Below are 21,307 nucleotides of genomic sequence, written 5' to 3' on the forward strand. Positions count from 1 at the left end.
GATCTGAAGTTTCCTTTAATGTGCCTGAATTACAAGTAGAGGTTCCACCTTCAGTGTCCTTCTCTCCTGAGTTTTTTATTGTTACATGCTGTTGAGTTTTTAACTCTTCCACAGCACTTCAACTTGTGTTCTTTATGACAATATTTTGTTTCCAGGGTAATTTAGTTTTTTGTGTGAGTGTCTCATATTTCTCCCCATCTCTCTTTTTTTTCTCTCTGATTTTTGCATGACACTTTTCTCAGTCTCCTACAGTGTAAATTCTTTCAGGAAAACATAGTATATGTGAGTGCAAATTGTTATCATTCAATGGGTTTCAGTGTAGACATGCTGATTCTCTGAAAATAACCCATGCTAAAATGTGTATTTGGCAGCACAAGAGTTAAGAAGCCAGTTCCTATGTTTATAGCAGCATTTAAAATTTGTATTTAAAAGAAAAAATATTTGCAGCAAGGGATGAATTAACATTTAAAAGTAATTATTTAATTATATTTTAAGTAACCTTGCTAATGAATAAATGCCACAATAAATTATATTTCTTTTTAAAAAGAGTCAAACTACTCTTCATAGTAGGATAATGGATACCTTTAATGACAGGTCATATAACATGTGCATTCACAGAGGAATATTCATGTTGCAAGTGTTCACAGGCACTGCTGATATTTTACTTATTCTACGAGGGAGCAAAATAATCATGTACCACATCTAGTGAATAATCAAAGAGCAAGTAGATCAGAGACAACTCAGGGGATGAAACTGTTTCAGATAAATCATTTGTTAAACAATTACAGCTAATGAGCATATTCATAAAAATCAGTCTATTCATTGATAATACATCAAGTGACTAAAAGTCTCTGTTTGATGGCTACATTATTTGCTATGAATAGTTCATCCATCTTCAACTGTAAAGCTTAAATTTTTCTTTTAAATTGTGAAAAAATATGGCTGAAGTTATCTCTGAAATTTGGAAAAACTGAGTTGTCTTCCTTTTTATGCCAACAGGTTTCCTACTTGACTTTGAACAAACCATTTATAGTCAGAGCCTGCTGTACTGCATCACAGTGGCAAAGATTTCTCCACTATTTTGACACTATTTGTGGTTTTAAAGGAGTCCAGAGGTGTATGATATTCCTCAGTTGGCTATGCAGAAAAGTGGGTTGAGTTTCTTTCACAAGGAACCTCATTCTGAGCATTGCCAGTGCCAACTGCTTGTCAGTGCAGCGGAGTTTTGACATACCCTAGCCCTGTACCCCTGCTTGGAGAGCCAGCTGACATGTACTAGATTACAAATGAGCAGGTAAGCAGAGTGGGTGGTCAGAAGGTTGAGGCTCTGTGTTCTCGCCCCAAGTTAAAACAGTAACATTGGTGTGTCCTTAAATCCTAGGTTCAGCTGGAAGACGCATCATGTTGCCTTAAACTCATTTTTCGAAACCATGATCTTGTCCTCAGTTTCATCTGGTTTCTGTTAAGTGTCAGCTAGAGAGCCAGCCTAACAGCTGAAAGCCACATCCTTCCCAGGTGTGTTACTGCTAGCCTGACTGCCACTTGCATTGCAATATCCCTTAAGCCATCCCTTTGCACAGAAAATTAGTGGTGGACTGGGTGTAGCTAACTTGCCAGTTTGCATAAGGAAATAACAACTGGCAGGACTGGCAAGAAAACAGGGCCATCGGGGCAGACACATAGCCTTGGACTGAGAGTCACGAGTTGAGTAGAAAATAAATAATAATTGAATTCTCTGCCCTTGGAAGCAGGATTCACTCTCCTCCTGTGTGCAAATAATTGCCAGCTGTGGGTCACACCCTTTTTCACATCCTACTGTAGTCAGGTTTGCAAATATGCTGAATATTTACTATTGCAGGTGAATCAATGGTTGTTGATTTTGAACCTCTGCAGAGCTGGCTGATAGATACCAGCCTTGATAAGGAGGATGGGATGTTTAGTACAGGGTCAAAGGCAGGAAGTGTAAAGGAGGTGAGAGTTCAGAAGTAGAAATAAGCTCATCTGAACTGGAAATAGCATACAGAGGACACAGGGCACTCAAGCCACTATAGTTGGATACACCATGTGTTACAGAATACAGAAAGAACTGACACACAAGTCTGAATGGTTCATAACAAGGAGTTTGAACAGAGCTATTATGTTGTGGGTTTGGACTGTATAACAAAATGACAACAAGTACAATAAAAATCTTTTAAATAAGTGTGTGGTGGGGGGATGATCATTATAACAGGTTCCATGTGTTTGGTCTCCTAGGCATGGTATGTCTTTGTGGAAATGTTTGTGGGGAGAATAACTAAAAGCATAAAATAAGTGAAAATGCAATAAAATATGACTTGATTCTGCTGAAGACATCTCACACTATACCAACTTCACACCTTTCTTTGTTAGGGAATTGATTTTACAGATTAGGGATACTGCATTTTCTTCATCTGTCTTTTCTTCAGCCTGATGCCATGTAGGAAACTATTAGTTAAACTGTAGAAGATGTAGTTTTTATAGAAGAATTATAAGATTAGTAAGGAAAAAAATGAGAGGGAGCTCTAGAATGTGCTGAAAGAGCATTTATTTGGCTGTAGAGTGATTACTCCTCAAAGATCGGTCTTGAGACAGAACTCATTAAATACTTTTATTAATGACCTTGACACCAAAAATGGCAGTGTGCTAAATATGATAACAAGCAGTTGTGAGGCGCTGACAATATTCAAGAAGAGTTAGGATATCATTCAGGGTACACTTCATAATATCACTGACAACTGGAGTGGCACAAATAGGGTTCAGTACAGTAGCTGGAAGTGGGTCTAGGGATGAATAATGCTAATTTCATCAATTAATTTGGAACTTGTCAACTCTTAAAAATTGATGAGGATAAAGCAACAGGGAATCTAAGTCTATTATGGGAATATATGAGACATCAGTCTCACATACCCTTAAAAATATATCTGAAAGCTTAAGACGTAGCATCTCCAGTACAGTAAAGAAAGTATTAGTGCTAATATCTAAGACCAAGTCTGCAATATTTTGTTCTATTCTGGGTGGTAATGTTTAATGAAGATGAATCCAGACTTGAACAGTTGCAGAGCAAGAGAATTAAAATGAGTGGGTAATGGAAAATTTTACCTAGAGGAGGGAAATTAGAATAGCAGAAATCATTTATTTTAGAGCATATCTTGTTTAGTTTAGTAAAAAAAAAAAAGAGGACATGCTTGCTCTTTTTAAGTAAGTCAGCCAACATGGAGTGTGAACAATATTGGCACAAAGGAAAAGGGTACAAACATAAACTGTATCTGGTGAAGTTTGGTGTGAAAGTTAAGGGAGATCTGGAACAGACAATATTTGATTTTTGTCTGAAGTTTGTTCTGTTTTAGGAAACAGTTTCCTACCATAAAAGAGAAAGTCATATGGGCTGAAAGGTCCCATCCCTTTGTTTCTGTGAGAAGACACTAGCTATAATGCCCTGCAGGACACCTAGTCTGGAACTAGGCATCAAGATAAAGCCTAGGAAGGCAAGAACTTCTCACAGACTTGGGAGGGATATTTCTGTGAGGTGCTGGCAAAGCTAAATAATGAAATATGGCACCTGTATAGAAGTAACAGCACATGGGGGAATCAGATCTTGGCAGTCTGGAGAAAAGACTGAGGTGAAGTGAGGAGATTGTATGCAATGAGGATGTCGATAAGCAACCTGAAGAAAGGAAAGGACTGTGAACAAGGGATAAAAGGTGAGAAAGAAACAGGGACCAAAACAGATAGAATAGACTGTGGCCAGTATACAACAGCTCTCCTCTGAGCCCAGAAAGGAAGCAGTGATTCCTGAATCCTGCCATACCTGTGTTGACACAAAGCATCTATGAAACGTCCAGTTGCTTCATGCTGAACTGCAGGTGTACATCAAAAACTCCCCTAAACCCAGAGATCTGGCCAGCAATCCTCATTATCCTGTCCTAACTGTGAACACAACAACTGTCACTACAATGCTTCTGATTAAAAAGATTTATCTGGGTGAGACTAGAAACCAAAAAAAGGCCAACAGGAGACTCTCATTAGAAAGTGACACTAGAAAACCTGTAGTGACATACTGAATAGTTATTTTAGTTGCTTTGAAGTCAGGATCCTCTGAAAAAATCCTGGAGGCTTGGGAAAATCTGATGTAAGAAAAATAACTCGCAGTTAATTCTCGTTTAATTTTTGAATTGTGGAAAATATCCATTTATTCTTAATTGTAATTATATTAGTTTAGGAGTTTAGGATAAAATATTTCCTTCAATATTAAGAGAGTTGGGCATTCTGGTGTCCTATTTTGTTTTCAAACCAAAAACACTAAAATGGTCTAGCTTTTAGTTGCACCATTTAATGTTTAGGTTTCTTGAGCACTACACTGTGTCCTTAGTCTGGGGCTCCAAAACCAATTTTAATTAAAATCGCACAGTTTTCATGGGGCAGTTACATTCTAAAGACTAACCAAAATGAGTGGAATCTGGCAAAGAGTAAGGTTAGCTGCAGTTTAGTTCAGGATTGTGTTCAGAAAATGCAAACCTGCTGCAACATAAAATGGCTGCGATTAAAATATAAAACACAAACAATTGGAGAGATAAAATGATGCTGTAAAAATTCTGAACATTCAGTTCTTACTGCATTTTTATTCACTGCTTTAAAAACATTTGAGACATCTGAGGAGGTTTTATTTTTTTCCACAGGGCAGGCAATATCAGCAGGTTGGTAAATCTTCCTAAATTCCAGCATGACTAAAAATAGCCACAAGAGAATTACTGAATATATCCAGTAAAGCGATGACAGTTTATCATATGTCAGCATCTACCTTCCTTATATTTTTCCATCTTATAAAGACACACAGAGGTTTTAGCTAGGTAAGAACTGACAAATTACTGGATGGGCATTTGTCCTTTAACCAGCAAGGCAATTTGTACTGTTAGCAGGCAGAAAGAAATTAACATTTTTGATATCTAAAGAAATTCTAACGTTTGTGCTTAGACAGACCAGGTTCTGATATTAAGAATGAACTTTATGTATTAATTTTCCTTTGAAGTTATTTAATCCCTTTTATAATCTGACGAGGACTTGACATCTTGCATAGAGGGTGTATTTTAAAATAATTTTATTTTACTTCTATTTCTATCTTTGCACTGTTGCCTTCTATTTTAGTAATCTTCACATACTTATGTGAGACAGTTTTAATTTTTCTAAATGATCACCTGGAGCAGAATGGAAATATCTAGTTGCTATAGTACCTACATTACTTTTCTGTGATTAGAGAAACATTATGAATGTCCCCATTTTACATATAAAATGGTCTGTTATCCTTTTTTCTTCAAACTTATCTTCATTTTTGAGAGATGCTATCTTGATACTGCTTAACACAGAGGCCACACCCTACACTTGTGTTTCTCCTGGACGCTTACTCTCCTGCTGTCTTGCTAAAATGTTTTTTTCAGCCTTTGATTAAAGCAAAGTAAAACTCAAAGGATCAAAGGGCAAATCAAAACCGTTGCTGCTTTCATGCATGCTAAAGGAAGAGATACAACAGACATCTGTCATCAGAGTTAGCACAGAAAGGAATAAAGTATGCTTCTAAGTGTGGTACTAAAGGATAACAGAACACCAGGGTAGTGCTTACTCCTAAAGATTGTTGACAAAGGTGGGATATCAGGGAGTGTAAGTGATATCCTATGAGTGGCACAAACATAACTTGAGGCACAGTCCTGCAGATAGGTCTGAAAATATAAAGAGGAGAGAGGAAAAAGGGTTGAGAAACACAAAGACATCTGATCCGTTTTTCTTTTGGACTTTATCTTTCATGCTTCGTGTCAAGAATAAGTGTAGGAAATAGATATGCAATTGCATGGCAAGTAGACATGCACATGTGAGCTCTGGTTCAGGGACTGCATATAATAGTAGTAACAATATACTGTAAAGGGTTGATTTGTGGGTTGGCAAACTAAATATAAACTTCTTGCAAAACTTAGACTTGGACTTTGCTTGCTAGCCCGTGTCTTCATTAGTGTGGCCTGTGCTAACCAGACAGAATAAGTTTAGTTACTCTCAGCCTAAAAGCTGAATGAGAAATTGAGGAAGCTTTTTTCAAGTAGCTTTTCCTGCTCTGCCCTGCCCTGCTCAAAGTATTTATGCCTGCATACTAAATCCATATAGCTTGGCAATCCTGTGTTATACAGTGTTACTTGGGTTTCTCCCTCTCCTTATTTTGTATTTTGATGGATATAATATTCAGTGGCTAAAGATCAAGACATTAGTTTTGTCGTTGACATCACCAAGAGGCAAGATTAGTTCCCAAAATTCCTTATTTCTGTCACTGGGTTGTGCTGTTTTAAACCACTCCCTCCTTCTACAGCTAGATGATTAAAATTAAAAGGTACCCCTTTGCTTTTATGTCACGAGATTCAGCATAAGTAGCTACAAACAGTGCCAAATGCACAGAAAATTGAATGAGAAGGGCATATGGGGAATTGTCTTCTGCTCGCTGTCTCTGTCTCTGGTGCTTATTGATTTGCTACAGCCATGATTCCTATTTACTGTGTTTCTTCTTGTGCAATAAAATTCTGGGAAAAAACCCCACCATGCCAGTCCCGTTCCCAAGTGTGGTCTAGGACATCTGATTACTGCTCTCTGAAAGGCAGGAAGTGCCTTCTTCCTCAGTACATTCCATTGCTCAGTTGCACAAAATTGTAGTTATAAAGTGTTACAAAAACAATAATAAAAAGCATTAAAAAAATTCCATGTATATGATGACTTATCAGTATAGAGATTTGTATTCTAACAAGGCCATTATTGGCAAAAACTTCAATTCTAGCAATATTTGTTTCTCAGTTTAAAAAAATCCGATGTTTAGTTCAACAGGTGCCAATTTCTACATAGTAATTATACACATCAGTTGGTGAAATCCAATACTTCAGAAGAGAAACCATTATAAAGACAACAGCAACAATCATGTTTTGCGTTATCATCCTACTGCCTAATTTTTCAACAGTGAAGGCTTTAACAAAGCCTTTTGAAAAATTAATCACTATTTCTATTTTCCACATAGATAGAATGAGTTTGGGAAAATTAAACCCTGTGAGTGTCTCACTATTTAAAGAATCATTATTGAAAAGCATGGGATGGAATAGGTAGTCATGTCAAGGGAATACCCTTATCAGTATTACTCTCTTTGTAATGACATGTGGTATGGAAATGCAATTAACCATTGTTAAGTTCTGCTTATTTTTGTCAAAATTATTCTGTTTTTACAAGAAAATAGAAACATGAACCACATACTTTGATTCAAAATATAAATTTCAGTGCAATGGAGAATGTTTAAGGGTGGTGATATTGAATGTGAATTTTTACTTCGATTTATTTTTAATGGTTTCATTTTCTTTCTTTTAATATTGATTGTTAATTAACTTGAACCTAACTTCTTAATATTGTATCAGAGAAAAATGTGCAACTTAAATAACCTTAGAAATGTTGGGACCTGTATTACGTTGGTGATTAGACTACAAATTTAGATGAGATGATTTGGCTTTTCTATGGGAATAAACAGGGATGTGTTAGAAAAAACAGAACATCACATGCATCTGGCTGTTTAGCACAGTAATGTTGTAAAAAGACAAAATCTTTCAATAACTCAGTTGCTCTCAGTGCTTCTTATTCATATGAGCAAACTATTTAGTGCATGCTATGAACCATAAAAAGCTGGAGACAATAGGATTATTATACCTATAGAAAGTAAGCTCTACCAATGTGTTTTATATATAAATTACAGAGATTCACATGCATTCACTCTGCAACACACGTCATCAGACACCCACTGGAGTGGGACAGACTCTTACTGTGGCTATCAGTAAAAATTCCATCAATTACTATGGCTGAGTTTTAGCAATCAAGGATCTGTTTCATTGTCCATCCAAAACACATAGCCAGGTCTGACTGGAGGAAGCTATAGTAATTCAGAAAGTTAGTGACAGAGATGGAGGGACTATCACCTTCCTCCTTCAGCATTTAGCAAATCTCCTCCTGGAAAGTTCTGAAAAGAAATAGAGCAGGGAGAGACAGGTGGGCTCACACACGTGCATGCTTTATAGAACCCAATTTCATCTGCAAGGGCTGGATCCTATGCATCTGCCTCAAGACATGCCTTCAGGGTGTGAAAGTCTTTACAGCATGTAGCTTGCCCCTTGGCTAAGTAAAAGACATACTTAAGAGAAACAAAAATCTCATTTCCATCTATGCGCTCTAAGAAAGGAATGCCCAAAACTAATTTCTACTGTTTCAGCCTTGAAAATAGCTTTTCAGTCCTAAGCTCAAAACAGACAGCAGATATTCTAAAATATGAGGCTCCCTACAAGATTGCACCTTTTTTTTCTATGTAGCTGGTAAGCTTTGTTTGATGCTCTGTTTGTAAACTAAATTACTGAGGCTCATGCAAGTAACCTAGTAACTTGAAGAGCTGATTGAATGACTGTATGAATGAATTAATATAAATGCAATGGCACCATAGCTTGGTAAATTCACCTCAACATTTCAGTTCTATTTATTTCTTGTTAGGCTGAATGCTTTTGAGAAAACTACATGACAAGCCAGTGCTAGCCTAGGCATCTCCATCTGAAGACCCCTGCACATTGAGAAGGCTGTGATTCTCTGAGATGAAAGGGCGTGCTATAAGGAAAAAGAAAGACAGATCAAGAGTGAGTCAAACTGTACCAGTCTAGTCGTGGCACCATGAAGTATTTCCCAATTCCAGCTGTCCACTGTAAATAGTAGTCTCCTGTGTTCATACAGTAAAGTTACTGTGTTCGACTCATTCTCTGATAAACTGTGTTGTCATATCTCCATGGAAAACCATGGGGAGCAGAGTCTGAAGACTTTCTTCCAGCTGTCACTTCCAAGAAGGTAATAATTCGTTCCCAGTTAATTCAAAAGGAGTGTCTGCTCCTTTATTTTTTAATAATAAATTTTTCCACAATTTTAATTTAAGTTGTGCTCCAGGCCAGAGCCTACAAACTTCTACCTTGGTTTGATTGAAGTTTACCAAAGAACTATTTAAGACTGCTGGAGCAATGCTTGGTTTTGGATCAGAGTCTGATTTAGTGCTGAGTCACAGGTGTCTAAAGATGTCCAATTTTGTCTCACATATTTAAGTTTTATTCACTTGCTTTAATTTATGCAAAAATTGAAAAAAGCAGTACACAGACATAGCACAAGCATGCTGGCATACCTTGGTTGTGTCTCAGCACAAAATCTGGAACCATGCTTTCTGATACATGAAGCTGTCTTTCTGACTATATCTTTCTATAAGGGGACATAGCATACAGTTCAAGAGGATAATGTGCTGCAGTTTATTGCTGAAGTGGAAATAATACTGGAAGTTCAACAGGCTAATTTAGCTTGTTACCATTTAGGAGTAATACAAGGTTCTTGACACTCTTTTTTTTTTGTAATTGATGTAGTATCAACAAAGTGTTTGGGCAAAATGATGGCCATCCCTACTGGAGAAAACATGTAAATGATAGATGTTACCTAGATACATCATCTCTTATCTAGACAAGATGAGCTGCTACGTGAAAAACATGTCATGCTGAGGCTTTGCATTGTGCTGGGCATGAGGGTCAGGTATGAGCTGTAGGTAGCAATGCAATAGGAATAGCAGCAGTAATACTCATCCTTTTGGCATTAGGATTTTGGGTCTAGAATGAGGAAAAGTCCACTTCTTTTTCCAGTATAATCCTAAAGCAGAGCATCAGCAAGGCTTTCAAATTCCCAGTAAACTTAAGCCAATGGGAAGCATAGCTAAAAAAATCTCATTCCTTATTTATAGCTTTGCATGTCTTACTGAATGAAGTAAAAGTTACTTAAAGTATAAGCAATCACATTTAGTATTACTGAAATACAGAATCAACACACTGGTAACATACCTTCAAAGTAAACTTTAATAAGTATAGAAGTTTCAGGATAAACATCAGAGCAGGGCTGAGCTTTGCTCTGCTCTGAAAAGTCATCCATCTAATGGCCGTGTCTCTGAATCAGATATTTTAATCCTCTTAGAAGACTTAAAATGATCCACTCCGAGAGAGTTACTCTGCCATTTCTATATTTAACTAATAGTAAAACATTGACAGAAAATTCACACTGTTCACAAAATTCTGATTGTGAATCTCTTAATGAGAGAAATTTACCCATTTTACTGGCAACCAAGGAAAGAAGACTTGTAAAGTTTAGGTTAAAACTGTTGAAGATGGGTGATAGATTTCATTACCTTTGAAAAATCTGAGTGATTTGATATATATGTAAAAGAACAAAGTATAAACCTGGATGGACTTCTCATCCAGATATGCTTGACAGAGCAGGGTCCTACTTCTATAAGCTTTTTAATTTCACTGGTATTAACATGGAAGTCACAAATGCAGTGACAAATATAGAATAATTACCATGGCAGCCAATTCCACGATCATCACACTTTGGCCCCAGAGTCAAGTGATAATTACTAGACCCAGGCATGCTGTCTTGCTCAGACTAATGGATTTTACTCAAGTACCTGTGCATCCTTCATCATGTCCACATTGCTTGTGAACATTTACATGTGCACTTTTTTTTGCCAGAATAAATACATGACAAGTAGGACAGATTCAACCTGCAATGCACAGGCAGCCTTGCAACTAAAATTTTTCTTCAGTCACTGGTACAATTGACCAGTGTATCTTTTAGTAAAGTTTTCCTGATTTATACTGTCACCATGCAGACTTTACTGCCATTTAAAATAGCAGTGTATGCCAGACTCCTGACCTACAAGCCAGGACAGCGGTCCTTTGATTTTACACCATTGATACAGTAATGTCATACTGTTATTTTTAAACACTTGGATCGTACCATGCCGCCCAATCTGGTATTAGCAAATCTTGCCTAGGAGATTTCTTTTCTTCTGCTGCTCCACTAAAGCAGTTCATGCTGCTTTTTCTGTCTTTATCTCATCACTAGCAGTTGAGATCCAATCAGGAAAAATGTATTTTTGTTTAAAAATGAACTTGATTTCTAGATATTTTTGAGCTTGATCATTAAAAATTATTTGAAATAGCAAGTATCTTTACCAATATAAAAGAAATAAGATCAACTAAGCTTAGAGGAAACCAATTTTCACCTCTTTAAAAAGTACCATCTTAGCAATGGAAATAGTATTGCATTCAAAGAAAAAGGTGTATCTTTTCTATGTCCCTCACTGAAGCCTGAAGATGCTGCAGAGATTTTACATATCAACCTTTGAAAATAAAGTGCATGATCATTCAAATACAGTCCCACAATGCATTCACATAATTTGAATTATATACTCATACAATTTCTGACCACTGATTCACAGCCAGATCTGGTTAAGCTGTTTTGTAATGACTTTAACCACAGAACTGTAATACACAGCCCCCTTTCCCTTCAATTAAAGAAGCCAAATAACCTCAACACCTAAAACTAGTGTATGACTGCCAGGGCTGTTTAGCAAGCCTGACATCAGCCCCGTCTCCGGCATGAGTGGCAGAGCTTGATTTCCTAAAGTGGCATCCTCAGATGCACTGAGTCATCTCTGAACCTGCGGGTGAAGATGATAGTGATGACAGTGCTCCTGAAAACATTTCTAATTCCCACTCGGTGAACAAAGCTCCCTGTTTTGTTTGGCATGCACAAAGTGAGGTTCTGCCGAACCTCGGGGGAAGGAGGCTCTGGAAGGCTGACATCTTTAGCAAAAATGTGTGTTTTTCTTGCCATCTCAGAGAGGTTTTGAATCAACTCTGCCTTCTGGTCTTAAGTGACAGAATGATTCCCTTGCTTATGCAATAAGAGATTAGTGCTCATGCTGAAAGGACTGCCTTTGTTTTCCATTGATTTATGCTCCTGTTGGGGTCTGTGAAGGGGGTTTTCCAGGCAACGAGTCTAACAACCCATTTTTTTTCTTGGTTTGTACTCGCCACCATACCACCACCCTCATTTGCAATGCTGGGAAGGCATGTCATGGTACATGGTACATACCAGCTGTTCAGGGACCACATGCTGCACCTTGCAGGAGGTGAAGACTGGATATCTGATGGGGCATCAGATGGGCATCTCAGGAGAGGGAGAGATAAACTGCAGAGAGAGACCTTATTATCCTCCTGCAGTCCTCTTAAACTCATCCCTTCTCATTAAATGGGTGGGAGATCTCATTAGAAGTAGCCTTATACCGCAGTAATGGTTGATCTTTTTTCCACTCTCTTGGTGAGGATAGCAAATCCCATTCAGTGGCTATTTCTATGGCAGCAGTACTTCCCATTCTCCCATCTTCTTGAATTTCTGGTGGTACATGCTTCTGCCTGCTGGGCTTGAGGTGGTTCTGTCTGATGTAGCAGTCCCAGCAGTGGCAGTTCCAATTCCATGCTTTAAGGCATTCTTGCCAGCAATATCATGGAGCTACTTGGCTCCCTATGGACAAAAAAGACTACAATTTGAAAATCACCATTGTAGGTTTTAATACTGCACTCATGCCACTTGCAAACATGGAACTTATAAATGAATCGCTGAAGCAATTCTCCAGGGATTGAAGAAATCTAGCAGGAACTGCTGCAATAAAAAAAAGAACATACTCCATCATTTTACAGTCTCTACAGTTTTGTGGCATAGCACAATACTTACTTTAAAGATGTTTCCCTATTTTTGTATAGACAAACAAGCCACAGTCCTTACAGGCTTTTCTTGGAACAGAGTTTCCCAATGAGAATTGTAGAATATGAACCTCTCACATCAGCTTCACCTCAGCTATGTGTGACTCAGTTGTGAATCTTAAAGGGTCAGATGTCTTTTTATACATCTTTCCAATAAAACAATTGAACTGTTGCAGAACTGAGATTTAGGTCATGTGTGGCTCTACCATCACAGTAGCTTCAGTATCAATCACTGCACTGACAATGGATATCCAGATAAACTTGATATACAGGTGTGCTCTGTTTGCTGAGACACTGAACAAAATGTTCAGTGCTATAGCTCCTCTCTCTAAATTAGGGAGCTTCTCGCACTTGGTCATATATTTAGTGCTGATGGAGGAATTACATAGGACATTTAAGGTAAACAGACTTATATGGCTGCAGTAATTAGGGTTCCTGAAGTAAGTGTTGATGCCTAATGTTCTATGGAACCGCAGAAATGTAGGTTATTCCAGACAGAGTACTTTCTGATGTTCTCCACTATTTGCAGAAAATTACTGGATGACAGAATTCCCACTTAGCAAAGCAAAAGGGGTAAAGGACATTGTGCTTACACTCCCTTTTGAAAACATGACATGAGTATAAAATCTCTCATTGCTTGAGCTTTACCCACAGGGCTTAATTAGGTTTGATGAAAGTTAATAACTAGGAATAGATAAATCTCAAAGTTTACGACATCTAGATTTTATCTGAATGAGCACCTTTTACTTCAGAGACCACTTATTCTGCTCTTCTAAATAGGGATTAATTGGGTGACCTGCTCCCAGGGCAAATGGCCTAAGTGACCCCTCTGCTCAGCTTTGAAAGGGCTATCTTCAAGGAGGCATCAGGAAATACTTAACTGCATTCTTCTGCTTTTTAGCTCTCAAGGAAAGGATTTCACTGCATTGCTCTGTTTAATGAATGAGTTTTCTCACACACCTAGAAGAATTTAAGCATGTTTTTTAGATGACAAGGGCTACTGTGTCCTTCTGCACCAGAATGACAAAATAGACTGTCCTCTTTCCCTGCAAGAAGTTTTGCCTTTGAGCACTTTCAGGAATGTTTTCTTTTCTAATCAAATGGCTTTTAGTAAACCTGTCCCAATTCATTGCTTTCTTTGCATATATACTGCAGAATGCCAGAAAGCAGTTGGTGTCAGTAGCCTCTTTCATGGACACTTAGCACTTTCATCCATAAAACACTTCACAGACAACAGCTAATCCTCATAATGTTCTTGTAGATAAAGCATTAGAGCTAGGTGAATAAGTTGCTGTCAACAGTTTAAAGAAGCACTTGCTTTGATGTTTTTTTTCCCTCCAGTACCCAGCTCTCCACTGGACTCTTTGCAGAACATGTGGAACTGGGATGTCTGGAATATCTTCCATAGGAGATATGGCGTTATTTTATCCCTTGACGACATATGGAAATTTTATCCATCAGAAGTGAATACTGCCAGTGGTTCTGGTTCAAGTTCTTTGGGAAACCTGCATCATCTTAAGCATACTGTTTTGTGGATCAGTTGAAGAACTGCACAGTGTTCAGTGACGGACTTCCCGCTTTCCCCTCCCACATACCACCCTGCTCATGGCTGTGCATTCCCACCACTTGTCTTGGGATGGCTCTGGCGATTGCCAGGCCTGTCTGTGAACTGCCATGGACCTCCCTGACAGCAGAAAGCAAAAGCAGTGACAAGTCTGGCTAGCTAACTGCTGTGTTAGCATGTTACATTGCCTCATGAAAAAGAGTGAAGAATGCTAGACCTGGCATGAGGGAGAATGAGAGATCTGGGCAATCAGGAGAGAGACCATGGAGTGAGGAAGGCAGGGACAGCACCAGGCAAGAAGAAAATACCCCCTTCTAAACATGTCTCCCAGTCAGTTCTTCTGTGTGGCGATGGGAACAAATGACACTTTTCTGTCATTTCCTTTTCACTGGCCAGGGTAAGAAGTCCCAGTGTTGAAAAGAATCATGGAGAAAGAAGGAAATAAAGTGAGGATAAAAAAAAAAAGTAGAAGGGATTATTATAATGTTTGATTAACAGGTCTTTTATTTCCTTTGTTAGAAGCAGGAAATTTTGTGTTACGCTTTTTTATTTATTTAAGGAAACATTGGCATCTGCTATTTCCCATGATCAATCAATGCCCTCAAGCCTTTGCATTGCACCATCTCTGCTAGTCCTCAGACAGAAAATTCATGAATGCAAGACAGATGGGACAGTCCAGAGCTGAAAAAAGAAGCTGAAGAAGAAAGTAGTGAAGTGGATAATTTCCCAACAGCTCCTCATCATGTTGTGAATATAATTGAAAATCCAAAATGTAGTTATGCATAAAGTGAGGCCAAATAGCTATCATTCTATTGCTCTCTTTAGGGTTTTGCATGAAATTTTATTTACTTTTCTAGCTTATCAGCATAAATGCATGCAGAAAATAATTTTGTAAATCCTAGAGCAATTGCATGACAGAAAAAGTACTCAGTTAATTATATATTACTGGAAATATGTTGCTCTGGATTGATTGCCTTGTTTTGGAAAGCACTTGTACGTGAAATATTTGATGAACAATAACAATAGGAAGCAGGCAATCCAAAACCCAAGAGAAGAAATAAATCTGAAGGAAATAGAGTGAGGCAAATAAAGTACAGAAAAAATGAAAGAGCTTTTGTCTCCAGGAAAAATGGCGAATATTGTTAGTCAGTTGACTCATAGTCAGGTCAGGTTGTTAAGGGTTTTATTATTTGATTCAGTAAGTTGCTTAAACCTGTCCCTCTGCACCTGAGTAATTCCATCGGGATGCCTTACATATTAAAGTTCAGCATGTATTTAAAAGGTTTTTCTTCTGAAAGATATAGTACATAAGTACTGAGTAACACTTCTTGGTGTGATGCTAAAACAGCCACATGTTTTGTGCCAGATGCAATTCTTAGAATTGTCGCATCTGGTCACATATATATGTTCTGGTTTTTGTCTGCATTAGCAACATCTGCAAGTTTTGCTCCTTTTAGCTGGGAGTGAATCCAGTACTCTATTTTGGGAATTACTTTGCTGCCAAAACACCCCTAGCAAACTACCTCCATTCATAACAGGAGAGTTCATAATCTGTTCTTCTAAACTTTTTCTTAATTATAAAGAGCTTAAAACTGTGAATGGTACTATTAAGTCATTGAATCTCACTATTTTTTAGCTAATTACTAACATTATTTCTATTTTGGGGGAGTGTATTTTCATCTTTGGAATTCAATCAGATTTTCTCCTTTAAAGCCAAGTTTCATCATTATTCTGTGCTAAAGGCTGAATTTTAAACCATGCCAATACAGCTGGCATGACATTGGCCTTCCTAATTCAAGGACGCAAAGGATTACCCTAAACGTTAAGCAGAAAAGATCACATTTGTTCTATTAATCAAGGTTTTGGTGGGGTTTTTTTGTCAAATATGATTCATACTTGCCTCACAGCAAGGACTCTGAGCAACTCAGTGTTTCCCGGAAGCCCTTTGGTTAGCAAGAGCTGAGCACTGAACCATGCAGTTTGTCACCTGCCACACTATTTACAGAGCCAGTGGATGGGAACAATATAGTGCAGAGCAGCAACTGCCAATAATTCACGCAGTAGTGACTGCTGACATATAAGATATTGGCAGGACAACTTCAACAAATCTCATCATAAGCAGTAACAGGTTCTCTTTCTCTCAGCTCTTGCTTCTCCAACTATACATAAAAAAAAAAAAAAAGTCAAAAGAAATTTTTGGAAACAAGAATGCACTGTGTTCCCTAAAAAACTTGGAATTGTAATGCTCGGTGTGGCAGGAATGATGGAGGTCCTACCTTCAGGAATAGAAAAAACCAATGGAACAAGCAGTTCCTTGGGCGGAAGAAGCGAAAAACCTGGCTTTCAACATATCTCTCTTACACTCTTTCATTCTCTCAACTCTTTGAGCCTCTGATTGCCTAAGAAAAAATATTGTCATTTTATTTGTCTTTTTCACAGTGGGAATTAACAGCTCTTTAGCTTGTTGCCTTGTTTTCACCAACTAACAGAATCTTTGTCAAATTTCATTGAAGTTCAGCAATTGATTAGAAATCAGGGGACCAGCTTGTATCTACACATGCAGAGTGAATAAGGAAAGTACCCTTATTTCAATGGGAGATCAAGCTAACATCCTCCCACTCAGTGAGATGTTTCTGAAATTATACTCTAGGAACTGAAGCAGTTCTGTCTGTCACAGGGAACACTTCCAAAATCAAAAGCAAACTAAGGCAACTAAGGCAACTCTTTAGTTCATTAATTGAATATAATGGGTATGAAAATCAGATGGTCAGAACTCACGTGCCACCTCACAGTACTCTTGAGAGTTTGTGCCATGTAGCAAGTGAGCACGGCTAAACACAGGTGAAATCTGCAGGCTCCATCCTCTAGGGTTGCCCACAGGAGGTGTCTGAGTGGAGTACAGGTGCTGGAATTGTTTGAGGCTCTGTGCAAGAGAGCTTCTTATGTTCACACAAGGCTTGCCCAACCTCACCCTCAGTTTTACAGCCTTAGTTTAATAATGAATTTTAGACAGTGCTTGAATGAAAGATGCGTTATAATATCCTGCAAAGTCCTGAGTGACTCCACTGAAGGTTTCCTGATGTCTTTGATGAAAGATCCATGGCTATGTAAAAATCTTTCTCATTAGTGAAGTCAGCTGCTGTTGGGATGATTTGGGTGGATTTATTTCCTCTTTTAAATTCAAATTACCCCCAAATAAGTTTTCAAGGCATTGCCCGTAGATTAAAGGATAGGAGGAATGTGACACAGAATATTTCAGTAGAAGATTTTCCTCAGAAAACTAATCACTTGGGATTCTACTTCTGTTAAATGAGTTATCCGAACAGGCCTAGAAGTTTTAGCTGCCGTATATATCTGACCCAAAAAGTTACTGAACAGAGTCAACATTCCATAGAAGGCAGAGCGCAACAAGGTCACCCTGTGCCTTGCAAGGAGCTTTTGGGATCTTGCTCTCTGATGCCTTACTGATGGTCCAGCCTTCCTCCTGCTGCATCCAGGAGGTGTTTTCTCATTTACACTCAGGGAACAGGGGAGACTCAGCAGGACTCGGGAGATCTCATAGCTGGTTAGTGTGGCTGACTGCCCACTAGCAGCCCTCAGTCCCCCACTGACAGGCACCTGCTGGGGTGGGCAACTGCAGGTGTAAGTGGGAAGGCTTTGTTGTGCTTGAGGAGATGCCTAAAACCAAGAAAGATCCTTGGAAGATATAAGAAAAGTGTAGCGGCAGAGGAGTGGGGGAGATAAACCTGTCCCACAGCGGCAACAAAATGAAAGGAGGGAGGTTGGCAGATAGAGACCTCAGAGTGAGAAGATCGGGCAGAGGAAGAGCGGAGGAGCTCTGCAAGCACCTGAAAAGGAGAAAGCAGGTTTAAAGATTCACTTCTTCAGGGACTTGCATATGCATGTCTCAGACTCATCTTGATTTTACATCTTTTGGAAAGTCAGAGCTGTGAATGAATTGCTATATGACGCTCTTCTAGCCTCTTGATTTATTTTGTTTAAAGGACAGGTTTAAAAAGAGGCATCTCTTTCAGGTCTTTGATATGAAATTGAGTAATTTGAGAATAAGGGAGGGCTGCATTTAAAGATATTTTAACTGGAAGGAGGCAGTAAATAATAAACATATCCGTAGGTACCTAATAGAAATATCGAGTTCATTTTTGTACAGGTTCAAAATGACTGAACTTACTTCTTTTATAAAATTCTCTTCCATCAGTTTAAACATGTTTTATGAACTAACTTTAGGGCTCTATGTAAATCTGCTCAGTATTCTGAGAAAGGAGAGGGTTATTAATCTGGAAAAAGTGTCTTTGCTTAGAGCCAGCTTTAGAATCTGTTCAAAATAGGAATTTTTAACAAGTGAATATTATTCCCTCAGTTGCCCTTAAATTAGCTTTCTTTCATAGGAACTGGGCAGAGCCAGTACAATTTCACTCCTGGAAAAAATTTTTTACTTCCCTGAACAGATATTAAACATGATCAGCATAACATCAGTGAATCTGATGAGATTCAGCCCACACATTTTGTTCCTCCAGAGCTGACAGAGCTTTTACTAGGCCTTATATCCCAAACTAATAAAAAAGAAAGACAGAATGAGCTCCCGTGACTGAAGCAAATAAAGTCAAATACTAGACAATTTTAACAAAAATTATAAATTTTCAGTCATTAGTGAACATAGTATTCTGCTGAAATGAAATGTTCTTAGTGAGCCAAGTGCAAGGCATGTTTAATTCAATATTATTGCCAAATTTTTACTGGCTATGGAGAGCCTTATCATCAGATCTTCAAATCTTACTAGTATACTCCAGTCTCATGTAGGGATTCTGTCACTTACATTATATTGCAAATGTACCCACTTTTAAATGGTGCTATTGGTGTCAGGTTTCAATGAAACAGTTGTTGTGAATCTGAATATATGTTATATTGATTAGGTGATTTAAAATTTGAGCCTATGAATATGCTAATTTCTTTTATATTGTAGCATGATTTTAAATGTTTGATTGTATAACTTAGTGAAATTGAAATAAATTAGGTTGATTCTATGTAAGTTGGAACATCATTTTGATTATTTAATTCATACAAGGCAGGCAAATTTAAAACCTTTGGCTGTTCCTTTGTATCTTTGGCATTTGAACCCCCTTGTTTCCCAGTCTTGACAGTTTTGCTGGTAGGTCATATAAGCTGGTCATAGGCTGTTACATAATGTTGCATTTTTCTTTTAGTTTCCCGCCAGTTAAAGCTAAAGCATATGCAAGAGGTAGAACGGTACCAGGTCATAGCTCATCTCTCTGCTTTCTTGAGGCCAGTGCTACCCTGATCACAAAAACCATCATGGAGGGGGAGGGCACATAGGCTTCCTATCAGCATCAGCTCTGTAAAGTCCTGTGCAGAGTCTGACAGACTGGTTTATATACTTTCTGCACTACCCTTAAACTTAAGTCAAATAAATCCTTTGCATAAGGCATGTGCAAGATGCTTGGGTCTGATTCCATATGAGATCCAGGTCCTTTTGTCCTTATTCGTTATCTCCCATGCCCATGTGTGCTGGTTTTGGCTGGGGTTTTGGTTAATTTTTTTCACAGTGACTAGTAGGAGGCTATGTCTTGAATTTGTGCTGGGCAGAGGGTTGATAATATAGAGATGCATTTGTTACTGCTGAGCAGTGCTTACACAGAGCCAAGGCCTTTTCTGCTTTTCATGCTGCCAAGCTGGTGAGGAAGTTGGGGGTACGTGGAAAGCTGTGAGGAGACACAGCCAGGACAGGTGACCCAAAACTGACCAAAGGGATATCCCCTACCATATGACATCATGCTCAGTATATCAAGCTGGGGGGAAGAAGAGGGGACATGTTTGGAGTGATGGTGTTTGTCTTCCCAAGCAACTGTTAAATGTGATGGAGCCCTGCCCTCCTGGGGATGACTGGACGCCTGCCTGCCAATGGGAAGCAGTGAATGAATGAATTCCTTGTTCTGCTTTTTCTGCGTGCATGGCTTTTACTTTCCCTGTTAAACTGTCTTTATCTCAACCCATGAGTTTTCTACCTCTCACCCTTCTGATTGTCTCCCTGATACTGCTGATGGGGGAGTGAGACTGGCTGCATGGGTCTTGGTGGCAGGCTGGGGTTAAACCATGACGCTATGCTTTTCTATGCCTTTCTAGAGCTCTCATCCTTCATACTTCATGCTGAACCAGTAGAACTGCCACGGTTAGCCTATGTTCAGCCATCAACATCACCCTTCTAACCACCTTATACCCATATTCAAAACTTTACAATGTTTTCCTCTCCAGTGTATCAGTGTCTTGTGCTAATCTTTGACATTTCATTCAGGTATCCATTTCTGTTCCACTTCCACAATGGTGACAGCTGAGACATTTATGTGTTTACTGTGTTATACCATTTAAAGAACACATCTTTTTTTTATGTTGCATCAACCTCACAAAGAAGTGTAAAATCCGGTCACTTCTGCTCTATGCCTGGACCCAAAGAAATAGCCTGAAGTTGTGTCAGGGAAAGTTTAGTTTGGATACTAGAAGAAGGTTCTTAACCCAGACTCTGGTTGAGCACTGGAACAGGCTCCTCAGGGAAGTGGTCACAGCACCAAGCCTGACAGTGTTCAAGTGTTTGGATGGTACTCTCAGACAAACAGTGTGACTTTTGGGGATGGTCCTATGCAGGGCTTGATGATACTTGTGGGTCCCTTCCAACTCTGCATATTCTGTGACTCTGTAATTCTTTTATCAGATATTTAAAAAGGCTATGGCTAACATATTCAGCCTTACTGTCAAATATATGTGGACAAGGCAGGTAATTGTATTTTTGTCTAAGTTTTATATTTCAGAAACAGTAATTTTAGGGTGGTGCTGCATCTGTTAGGGGTAGCATTCCCCTTTATATTAAAAGCCATAAACAGATTATCATTAACTTGTTGAAGATTTGCATACTGGACAGGATTTTTTTTCTCCTTTGTTCACAGTTGTAATATGTCTGTTTATGAAGGCTAGGTCAGGTGCAGTCCCTTGGAGGGTAAAGCAGATGGTTCCTGTCTATCCAGCA

The sequence above is a fragment of the Lepidothrix coronata genome, unplaced genomic scaffold, assembly GCF_001604755.1.
Source record: "Lepidothrix coronata isolate B3197 unplaced genomic scaffold, Lepidothrix_coronata-1.0 Scaffold40, whole genome shotgun sequence".
Classification (NCBI taxonomy): Eukaryota; Metazoa; Chordata; class Aves; order Passeriformes; family Pipridae; genus Lepidothrix; species Lepidothrix coronata.